Source organism: Sminthopsis crassicaudata, chromosome 5 (genome assembly GCF_048593235.1).
Source record: "Sminthopsis crassicaudata isolate SCR6 chromosome 5, ASM4859323v1, whole genome shotgun sequence".
Lineage (NCBI taxonomy): Eukaryota > Metazoa > Chordata > Mammalia > Dasyuromorphia > Dasyuridae > Sminthopsis > Sminthopsis crassicaudata.
The window spans coordinates 49,604,085-49,615,197 of NC_133621.1; the positions used below are offsets into that span (position 1 = coordinate 49,604,085).

General features: G+C 37.0%; 1 long non-coding RNA gene across 2 annotated transcripts in view; it reads right to left on the bottom strand.

Annotated features, from left to right (window-relative positions):
* Window positions 1–11,113, bottom strand: part of LOC141542347 (uncharacterized) — a 156,316-nt gene that overhangs the window by 113,782 nt on the left and 31,421 nt on the right. The window lies entirely within an intron of this gene.

Here is an 11,113-nt window from a genome sequence, read left to right on the forward strand (position 1 = left end):
TGACTTGCACAGGGTCATACAGCTAGGAAGTGTCTGAGATCAGATTTGAACTCCTTTTTAGTTTAATTACTGTTAAAATACATATTTCATGTGAATGAATTCTTTTTAATAAAATTACTTTAAAACACTCCTTATATTAAGGATTGTGCAGCATTTTTTTAAAATCCCTTTACATGTGTAACTTCCCTTATCAAGATAAAAAAATTTTTTTCATTTAATGCCAATGTTTGCTGGTCTTGGGGCCATTAGATTTGTGAATACTGTGTATAGGTGTATATATAATTTTTTTCAGCTAATACCTCAAACTTGTGATTGTTTAATACCACAATATGTTTGCACAGAGCAGGGCTTTCATTAGCAGAAGGATGAATCTTTTAATTCTAGAAATTCAGTTCACAGTCTTGTTAAATATGAATTCTACGCCTTTTCATTAATCTTTTTTTTTTGTGCAAAAGAGTATAGCCATTCCTGTTAAAAGTTCAATTTTTCAAAATAGCCTGTACCTGTTTCTCTTTAAAGCAATCTGAAAATATGCTAAAATATGTCCTCCTGAATTCAGGGGTGGTGCTCTATCCACTGCGCCACCTAGCTGCCCCTCCTTAGTTTTTTAATCATCTGTAAAATGAGAATGCTGCCTAGTCTACCCAGAGCTGCCCAGAGCTGAAGCTGAGGCTCAAATGAGAGCATAGGTGAGAAAGTTTCTTATAAACCTGAATTTTGCAATTGCTCAAGAATCCTGGTAATAACACAAACCACGCTTTCTGGAATCCTTGATGAATTACAAGCAGCGGTACAAACACAAACAGAAATGGAACTCTGTGGCTCAGAGCTTGTTGACTTAGAAACCACAAATTAACATCACCTTTTTTTCTTTTGTTAAATATTTCCTAATTACATTTTCATCTGGCTGGGCTGCAGGCTCTGCCATTTTGACATTAATGGACTAGAGGAAGGTTTACATTTATTTCTCTCTATCCCAAACATGGAGTTTGGAGGGAATGATGCCCCTGATCACATCACAAACCGGTTGTATAATGTGCAGGTGATATTAACAGCCTATGCTAGTTCAGTCAAAGTGGTGGTCACTAGCCCACTTAGCCTCAGGAAATGTACACAAGGCTGATAATTTGACTCCCAAGTTGCATTGTATCAGAAGGGGTTACAATTGGCAAAGTACATTAGGTAATTGACTACTTCCTGAACTCTCCTACAAATTCTATTCATTTAAAACCATCTGGATTAGCAAATACCTCCTTCAAAATATAAATACTTCTGAGTGGGTGAAATCTATTAAACAGTTGTATCTCAGCATTAACTTTTAAAGCTGACTGGTTTCTTAATTGATATCTTATTTTCCATGGAATTACTAATTTTAAGAGAAAGGAAAAGTTCTTTAGGAATTAATTGTGTGGTGGAAGGCAGCCTGGGAGTGTCATCTCAGGGTTCCAGCTCAAGGTCTTGGGAGTCTGAGTCAAATAGGCAAATAGGTCCTCCATTATGGTAGCTGCCTGAATATGGTCTTTAACATTTGGGCATTAACCAACAGCAGAAGTCCAGCAGCTGAATTAGTTTCTGTTGAATCTGATTCCATGAAACTTTATCATTTCAACCCAGACATGTCGGATCTGGCTCTCCCCTATTTCCAAGGAAGTTCTGTCAACAGGGAGGAGGAAGAATTTGGTTGAGGACTTAAAAGTGTTTCCTTTACTTTCCTCTACCCTGATGGCCATTGAAAGCACTTCTGTGCTTCCCTGATGCCTCCCCAAGGTACACTCCCAGTTACCACCCAGTTGGTTTAATGTCTTAACACTTCAAAACAGTGGGAAAACTTGCCAAATGCAAAGAATTAAAAGAAAAAAATGCTTTGGTGTCAAGGCTCTCATTGTCAGACTGTCAGCTCCAGAAGTGATTTGTGACTGAACACACAGAATGCAAGGGGAAAATCACAAGGTGGCCAATTGTAATTAAGATTTCTTGCCTCTGTGGAAGAGGAAAGTTCAGATCCAGTGGACCCATCTTTCTAAACTCATTATACATTATAGCCTGCTGGACTGCAGAGTCCCTTTTCTGGATTCTGCTGCTCAGCCAAAAAAAAAAAAACAAACAAACCCAAAACATTCTTTGTTCCTCACCAGAACATTGTCTTATAAAGTGTCTTGAATATGGACATGCTTTAGGTCCCAGAGATACTCGCTTCTCACCCCTGTCCCAAAGTTTTCTTCTAAGTTTCAGTTCAAGCAAGACCTTCTATATGAAACCTCTCCTGAGTTCTCCCAAATGCTAACACATGGCTCTTCCCCTTCCAGTATTACTTCCACATTCTTCAATTTTCTCAGGTGCTCCTTTTGTGAAAACAGCTTTCAAATTTCTGTCATATTGTTAGGGGTTAGAGCTCTCTAAATGAAATTTGTCTCCATACCTACCATACACCTTGGGTTTTATAGGAAAACATTTTACGATTTGCTCAGAAAACCTGATTTATTAATATTTGAACCTAGAAATTAGCAGACCTCAGAGACTCTTCCAGGGAAGACTAAAGGGAAAGTGTTATCTCACCCGGGTCTTGGGTCCACCCAATGCTTGTGTTTTGGATTCTCCACCTACTTTAATTTTCATGTTAAACTTAATAAGATGCATCTCTATGGACCTTGCACACTATACAAAATCAAATCTTAAGTGCTAGAGGGATTATAAATTTAAAATTTTAAATCTCTGAAACCTAGTCTAGAAATCTCTGAGATTAGGGAGGGAGTCTTCTTTCTCTACCAAACTCCTTGAGAGCAGGGATTCCTTTATTTTTGTCTTTATAACTTGGAGCCTTTTGGCCTGATACATAGTAGGTCAATACTACTACTATATTATAAAAGTATTTCTTTCTTTTTTTTTTTTTTTCCCCCCTGTGGCAATCGGGATTAAGTGACTTGCCCAGGGTCATACAGCCAGTAAGTGTTAAGTGTCTTAAGAAAAAATTTGACCTCTGTCCTCTTGACTTTAGGTGCTCTATCTCCTGCACCACCTAGCTGCCCCTAACAGTATTTCTTATCATTGTAGTAGTGTTCAGTAAAATAAAGTATCTAGAAAGCAAATAAGGATTTGGTAATTGGGTGCCTCCTACACGTTCTGCACAATTGTTAATAGTAATTTGAAACTGCCTACTCTCCTCAGAATATTCAAACCAAGTAGAAAGGAAGAACTCTTTATTATTGGGATTCTTAATCTGGGATTCACAGATAACCTTCAAGTGGCCCATAAATAAGTCCAAAACTTGGATGGGAAAAATATCACTATAAGAATTGGTTTCTTATTCAATTTTTTATATTTTATGCATTTAATAATTTTTTCTTACAAAAGGATTTATAGAAAGGGTCTATAACACACACACACACACACACACACACACACACACACACACACACACACACACATGCCCTTTTTACAGGGGGAAGCTGGCAGAGACCAGGGAGGGGTATCCCACGAAAGGACATTGATTGGGAGTCAGAGAACTGAAGGTTTCTACTCTCTATCTATGTGACTTAGAGGCAGCTCAGGTTACTTTTCCAGATCTTAGTTTAAAAACTCACTAGATGTCCTGTAAGTTTTCTTCCATGACTTACCAGACATCATACAGACTACCGAGTAATACAATGATCTTTCCCCTCCAGTATTACTTCCACTATTTCTCAATTTTCTCAGGTGCTTCTTTTGTGGAAACAGCTTTCAAATCCCTATCATACTGCTAGGGGTAAGGACTCTCTAAATGATATTTCTTGAAACCTACTCAAGTTGAATTTATCCAAACCCTTGAACTTAGTTGTAGTTTTAGCCATACCACTTCTTGTATGTAGTAAATTCTAGAGGACAAATTAGGCTGAGGGGCTTCCATAAGTTACAGACAGAAAAACAAAATCATTTATTCAAGCATCTCAGAGACTTTAGATTCAAATCCCAGTTCTCCCACTTTCTATGCAATCAAAGGCAAGTCAATTCAGCACTATGGACACCTGCTTCCTCATGTTCAGAATAAAGAGTTGGACTGGATGAATTTGAAGGTCAAACTTAAGAATCTAATTACTTTATATCAAGTAGAATTTTTTTTTTTGAATGTGAATTGTTATTTAAAGGGAAGAAGACTATTTTATTTTTATCTTTATCTTTGTGAGTTCAGATCCAGCCTTAGACACCTACAGAATCTGTGACCTTGCCCAAGTCACTTAACCCTGTTTGCCTCAAAAAAAGGAAGAAAAAAACAAAGGAAAGAAGGAACAAAGGAACAAAGAGAAGGAGAAAAGAAAGAAAAAGGAAGGTAGAAGAAAATGAAAGGAAGAAGGAAGGAGAAAAGGAAAGAAGGGGAAAAGGAAGGGGGAAAGAAAGGAAGGAAGGATGAATGGATAAAGAAGGAAGGAAGGAGAAAGAAAGGGAGAGAGGGAGGAAAAAAGGAAGGAAGAAAGAAAGAAAACCAGTCCTGATCATTCCAGTGGCAACACAAAGAACAGAAGCAGAAAGACCTTTGAGCAGGCTATTCCAATAGTTCAGGCTACAGGGGCAGCAGAATTAGGAGCTCCAGAGGTAAGTTTGAAGACTAATCATCTGTATCAAAAGATAAGACCAAGATTAAGGGACAGGGATCATGTCGTTTATTAATTTCTGCTGGAAAGGAGTAGAGAAGGCTGTTATCTGTAAGTACATATGAAAAAGAAGTTTTGAAGAGTAATCATTTGTACAATACTATGATTTTTGTTTCTTTTTTAAAAAATGAAGTCTTTTCCCAAAATAATTTCCTCCCACTCAACTCTCCCTTTAAAAGAAAAACAAGTAAAAACATGGGACCGAGCAGCACTATGCTCACACTGGGTTGAAGCCTGGCCATGCTCCCTATCTTCCCCTTCCTTCCAGCTCTCCCATACATTGTCTTCCCCCTTTAGAGTACAAGTTCCTTGAGGACAGGTACTAGCTATCTTGTTTTCTTAAATTTGTATCCATAGTAGTTAGCAAAGCATCTGACACTTAGCAAATATTTTATTTACTTATTTAAGTAAACACTTAATAAATATTCCATCTAGTTAGCTTTCTGTCTGTCTGCCTGACATACATTTATGTTAGAACAGTACCTTAGAAGTTCTCTAGACCAGAAACCTGGAAAAAGAGTCAAAGTAAATTAAGTGATCTGCCCAACCTCATCTGGGTAGCACACATTAAAAGAAAAATTTGAACCCAGGTCCTTTGTCAAAGGAGCCAGAAGTCTTTTGCCTCTGTTTTTCTAGATGGAATTGTTTATAATTTTCGGTTGTTTTCTTACAAAAGTACATTATACTCCCATAATCTTTTTTCCCCCTCTCCTTTTGACATTTTATATTTTTTTAAAAGTACTTTAATGAAAACTACATCTTTTAGAGGATTTAGCTCTGGAAGGGTCCTTAGAGATCATATTATAAATGTGGGAACTGAAGTCCAGAGAGATAAATGACTCACTTCCAAATCATATAGAGAGCAAGGATTCATGCAGAGCCTCTCTGACCCTAAATCCAAGACTTCCTATTATCAAGTGGTCACTTCTACAAACCATTTTCACAGTCACATGAACCAGTCCTAAGACTGGTTGACAGATCTCAGAGACTCTTCCGGGGAAGATTATAGGGAAAGCTTTTATCTCACCTAGGTCTTGGGCCCACCCAATGTTTGTGTTTTGGATGCTCCTCTTATCTTAGTTTGCAAGTTATATTTTATAAGGTGCATTTCAATGGACATAATAAATACCTCGCCCAGTCACCTGAAGAACAAATTGACATATTGTAATCTACTTATTGATTACATATTTTTAAGGAACAATGAGCTCATTAGCTCACAAAGTAGCTCTTGCCATTTGATGACAATTCTAATTGCTAAAAAGTTCTTCCTTAAGTAAGTAAATGAATGAAAGAATAAAAACAAAAAAATTCTTTCTTATATTAACTGGCAATCACCCACCTACTTCAATTCTTCTACACATTTGCCCCCCCAAATAGTGAAAAAGAACTTTAACATTCCCCTCCTTTTTTGTCTCTACCAATTAATCAATCAATAAGCATTTATTGTTCTAGGTATGGGGACCTTAACTTTTCAAGTCATTTAAAAATTTTTTGATGGTATTTTTTTCTTTCCATTACATGAAAAGATAGTTTTAAACATGCTATTTTTTTTTCCCTGAGGCATTTGAGATTAAGTGACTTGCCTAGGTCAACAGCTAGGAAGAGTTAAGTGTCTGAGAACCGGGATGGTACTTTATCCACTGCACTATTTAGCTGCCCCTACATTCTTTTTTTTTCTTTTTTTTTAAATTTTGAGTTCCAAATTTTCTTCCTTCTACTTTCTTCACTCTCTAAGACAGTAAGCAATATGATAGAAGTTATGTAGTACAATCTTATAAAACAAAAAGTTATATATTAGTCATCTTAGAAGAAACAGACCAAAAAGGGGGGGAAAAATCTGCATCCAGATTCTGCATTCAGTTCTTTTTCTGAATGTGAACATCATCTTCTATCATGAGTTCTTAGGAAGTATCTTAGATCACTAGAGTAGTTTAGCTGATCACACAATGTGTTATAAGAAATGATAAGCAGACATTTCAGATATATAAATTAATGCAGAGTGAAGTGAACAGAACCAAGAGAACACTATGCACAGTAAAAATGACATTGTACAAAGAATAACTATGAATGATTTGGCTATTCTCAACAATACACTGATCCAAGACAATCCCAAAGGATTCATGATGAAAAATCTTACCTGCCTCCAGAGATAGAATTAATGTCATTTGAATATAGACCAAAGCATACTACCTTTCACTTTTAATTTTTGGTTCACTTTTTCTTTCACAAAATGATTAATATGGAAATGTTTTATATGATGGTACATACTGTTATGCCACAGTCTCCTTGAGCTGTTCTACCTCAGTTTCCCTGAATAGTTTTCCTTATTGTCCTGACTGAGCTTCCCTGAATTTTTCTATCTCAGTTTCCTTAACTGTTCTGCCTCAGTCCCCTTAGTTGTAAAACCCACTCTGGTTCATTAAGACTGACGACCATTTGCTCTAAGGTTATAAATTGTCAATGGGAGATGAGGAGCAGATCAGACATCCTGGCTCCTAGCTCCCTCTGCCTTCAAAGAATTTTTTAACACTGTCCCTCTAATAGATAAGATCATCTCGGATACTTCAATTGATATTCTTACTTCTGCTTCCTGACTTTGGTTTTCAGTAAGAGTTTATCACTTTCCCATCCTGACAAAACAACAACAACAACAAAGGGGCTCTGTAAGAACTTTCTCTTCTTTTCTTTGTTTGAAAGCTATAAAAGAGTGTGTCATTCCCCCATTCATCGCTGGATACTTTGAGACGAGAGTCCTGTCCAGTCAATTAAACTCTCCAATTAATAAAATATTTAAAAACTCTCTAATCTCTATCTTGCCTCAGTTTCTCCAGCATTACAATACAAAATATACATCTCCGGGAGGAAAAAGGGAGAAAGGAAGGGAAAGAATCTGGAAATAACTTTTTTTTTAATGTTAAAAATTATTTTTTACTTGTAATGGAGGAAAAAGAAAAAAAAAAACTTCATAGGAAATGTGATATTGTTCTGGCCCAAATCTTCTTGTGTTTTTGTTTTTTTTTTTCTTTACCCACTTTACCCCCTACCCAATTTTGTCAATTCATATAAACTCAATTATTATCTTCATGATAATGACTAACAGATTGATGTAACTAACCCTCATCTTTTCCTGAATTCCAGTCCACCAAAAACCACCTACTAAAAATTTCCATCTGACTTGGCTCTTCTCAGCAATGTGGTGATTCAAGACAATTCCAACAGACTTAGGATGGAAAATGCCATCTGCATCCAGAAAGAGAACTATTTTCACCTTTGGTCTGTTTGTTTTCTTTTTTTCCTCTGTTTTTTTTCCTCCCCTTTTGGTCTCATATATATAAAGTGTTTAAAAGAATTCCACATAGATTGCTTGCTATTTTGGGGAGGAGGAAGGGAGGGAAGAAAAAAATTGTAACAAAGTCTTATAGAAATGTTGAAAATAATCTTTATGTGTATTTTGAAAACTAAAATCATTGAGGAAAAAAATATCCATCTAGCTATCTAGTAGGCTACATCTAACTTAGCTATTTCTACCAAGAAGACCACCATCTCTTTAGTCCCTCACAGTTGTAACTTTGGTGTCTTCCTCAACTTCTTGTTCTCCCTACCAATCCAATTGCCCACCATATCTTGTGCTTTCTTCTTCAATTATTTTGCTAAGGTAATTGGGGTTAAGTGACTTGCCCAGGGTCACACAGCTAGGAAGTATTAAGTGTCTGAGGCCAGACTTCAGGCCTATTGCTCTATCCACTGTGCCACCTAGCTGCTTCCCACAATATTTCTTGATTGTCCCTTTCTCTCTCTCCTCTACTCTTTAGTTCAGGGCCTCATCATCTCTTACCTTGTCTCTGGCAGTGAGTTCCTAAGCAGCCTTTCTTCAAATCTCTTTCTACTTTAATCCCCTCTTCAAAGAGCCAAATTGAGAAAGTCTTGGGCTAACTATGATGCTTTCTTTTCAAGAATCTCAAATGTATTCTTTTTTTTCTTATTAAAGCTTTTTATTTTCAAATATTTTCTTATTAGCAATAAGATCAAATATTCACTCCTTTGGTTGGCATTTAAGGTTTTTCACAAACTAGCCCCATCCCACTGTTTGACTTTTCCCTCTTCATGAAGCACTCCATAATCTTGCTCATTAATGATATTTGATTTCCCATCTCCATGCCTTTGCATCAACTGTCCTCCTGCACATGTATGGAGTGAATCCTTTCTTTACCTCTGCCCCTTAGAACCTCTAGATCTTTTCAAAACTCAGTTGAAGTATCACTTGTAGAATTGAGCCCCTTTCCAGTCCCTTCCAAAGCTGCCTTGTACAGTATCTGCTTTAGATGTGTTTTATATACAGCCGTGTGTGTGTGTATGTGTGTGTGTGTGTGATCTTTAATATAAACTCCTTGAGGGCAGGAATGATTTTAATCTGAATGTTTGGAGTGCTTGGAACACAGTAGGTCCTTAATACACACTTGTTGATTTATTAATTGATTAATTGGATGGATATGGCTATAATCACTACTTATTTCCCATCCATGTTAATTTGTTCCTTTCTAAAATACTTCCTAATGATTTTTTGGTAACAGTTCCATCTCCATAGAGTAAATACAATGCAGTTTTCCCCTCAAGCATTAGGCATTTTGGATATTTACATCTGCCTGCAGCTCTCTCTCATTCCATTCCCTAAATTTTTTTCATAGCAAGTAGGCAAATGTTCTTATCTTCGCCTTCAGTCACCTGGAAAGTAGAACAAAATACAAGACTTGGGAAGATGAGCATTCAGAGGCATAGATGGAAAAAAAATTGGATCAGCTGATTGGAATAGTGCCCTGTTAGAGTGCTATTTGGGCACATCGTATTACAGTGACAAGCTTTAACCATCGTGATTTTTTTGAGGCATCTGCTTCTGTTCTTTTTGGCATAATGCATGTCTTCCATCAATCAAAGAACTTTCGAATAAAACTATTGTGTTTTTAAAATCCACTTAGAGTGAATGGAGCACCCTTATTGCTCTTCATATGTGGAGAAGCCTGTGTGAGTGATGAAGATCCAACAATTGAAACATGGTTCACTATGGCCAGGTTTTTTTTCATGGTGGAGTCTCAAGTTTGCTGGACAAGTTTGCTGAAACAATCGACAAGCACTAATTAGACACCTACTATGTACCAGGAAAATACAAAACAAGATAGAGAAGAGACAAAGGAGTCTCTGCTCTTGGGGAGTTGCTGATATTCCACCAGGGAGAAGACACATTCATGTATGGATAGATGCAACACACAGTTGAGTCTCCTTGAATGCAAACAATGAATCCCATGCGTGGTCACATTACTTGAATTTTTATTGCAGATTTCTATTGTATATATTATATTTTACTTATAATTATAACTTCAAATTGCATAAATTTGAATAATTCCACTACTCTACAGACTCCACTATTCACCCTAATCAGGCTTGGATAGCTACAAAATAGACCAAGGGAGTCTGAGGAATAACACTATCAACTGTGATAAGCAGGAAAGAACTTGTGGAGAGCCCATTTTTTAGAGGCAATCAGGAGGGTCACACACCTAATTAGGTGACTGAGTCCATACTTGAACTCAGGTCCTCCTGACTCCAAGCTGGTGCCTTATCCACTGTGCCATTTAGCTGCCCGTTGAGGAGACTAGGGATTCTAAAAAATGAAGGTAAGGGAAAAAATGTATCCTAAGAATGAGGAGCAGCCAGGGCAAAGACAAAGAGTCTATAAACAGGGCCTTATATAGAAAGAATACTTTTATTTTGAAAAAAACAGTAATTTAACTGGGTTATAGGCAGTAGTCTACTGTGTAACGATACTATCTCCATAAAATATGTGCTTCTATAAAATGTCTCCATCATCTTGTTATTAATATTTCTACATTGCTAAATGATCAATGGAAAAAAAAATCAAGCCCTGATTTTGGCACTGCTGATTTCTGAGATATGAATGCTCATGATGAATATTTAACAATCAGCTCTAGTAAGCCAGCTCACTTTGAGGGGGGGGAGTGTATAATAAAGGTGGAAAGGGAGGATAAAGGCTAGATTGCAAAAAGCTTTAAATGCCAATTTGATTTCTACTTCAAAAACAGATTGATTTGGAGGGCACTCTGATTTGATAATTCACGAGTGAATGTATCCAAGCTGTCGGCTTGGAAAGATATCATGAGTATGATTGTATCATAAAAGGAATTTTTCACCTGGGGCAAAAGCAGAAATATGAGTACAGATTCTTTCACTTGGTTGGGGAGAAGGACCATCTGTTCAGTCCTTTCAGCAGAGAAGTCACCTGCCCCAGTTTTGGGGTGCAGAGGTACTGGAAGAGGGAAGAGTTTCTTAGGCTCCAGAGTAGGAGGAAAGAACAGAGATGAAGAATGAGGGACGAGATTCCTGAAGGGAAGACATGTCTACCCCTCCCTGCAGCAAAGACACTTTTGTCTTTCCACTACTTAACTAGTTCTTCATAAGTTGAACAATTTTTGGTC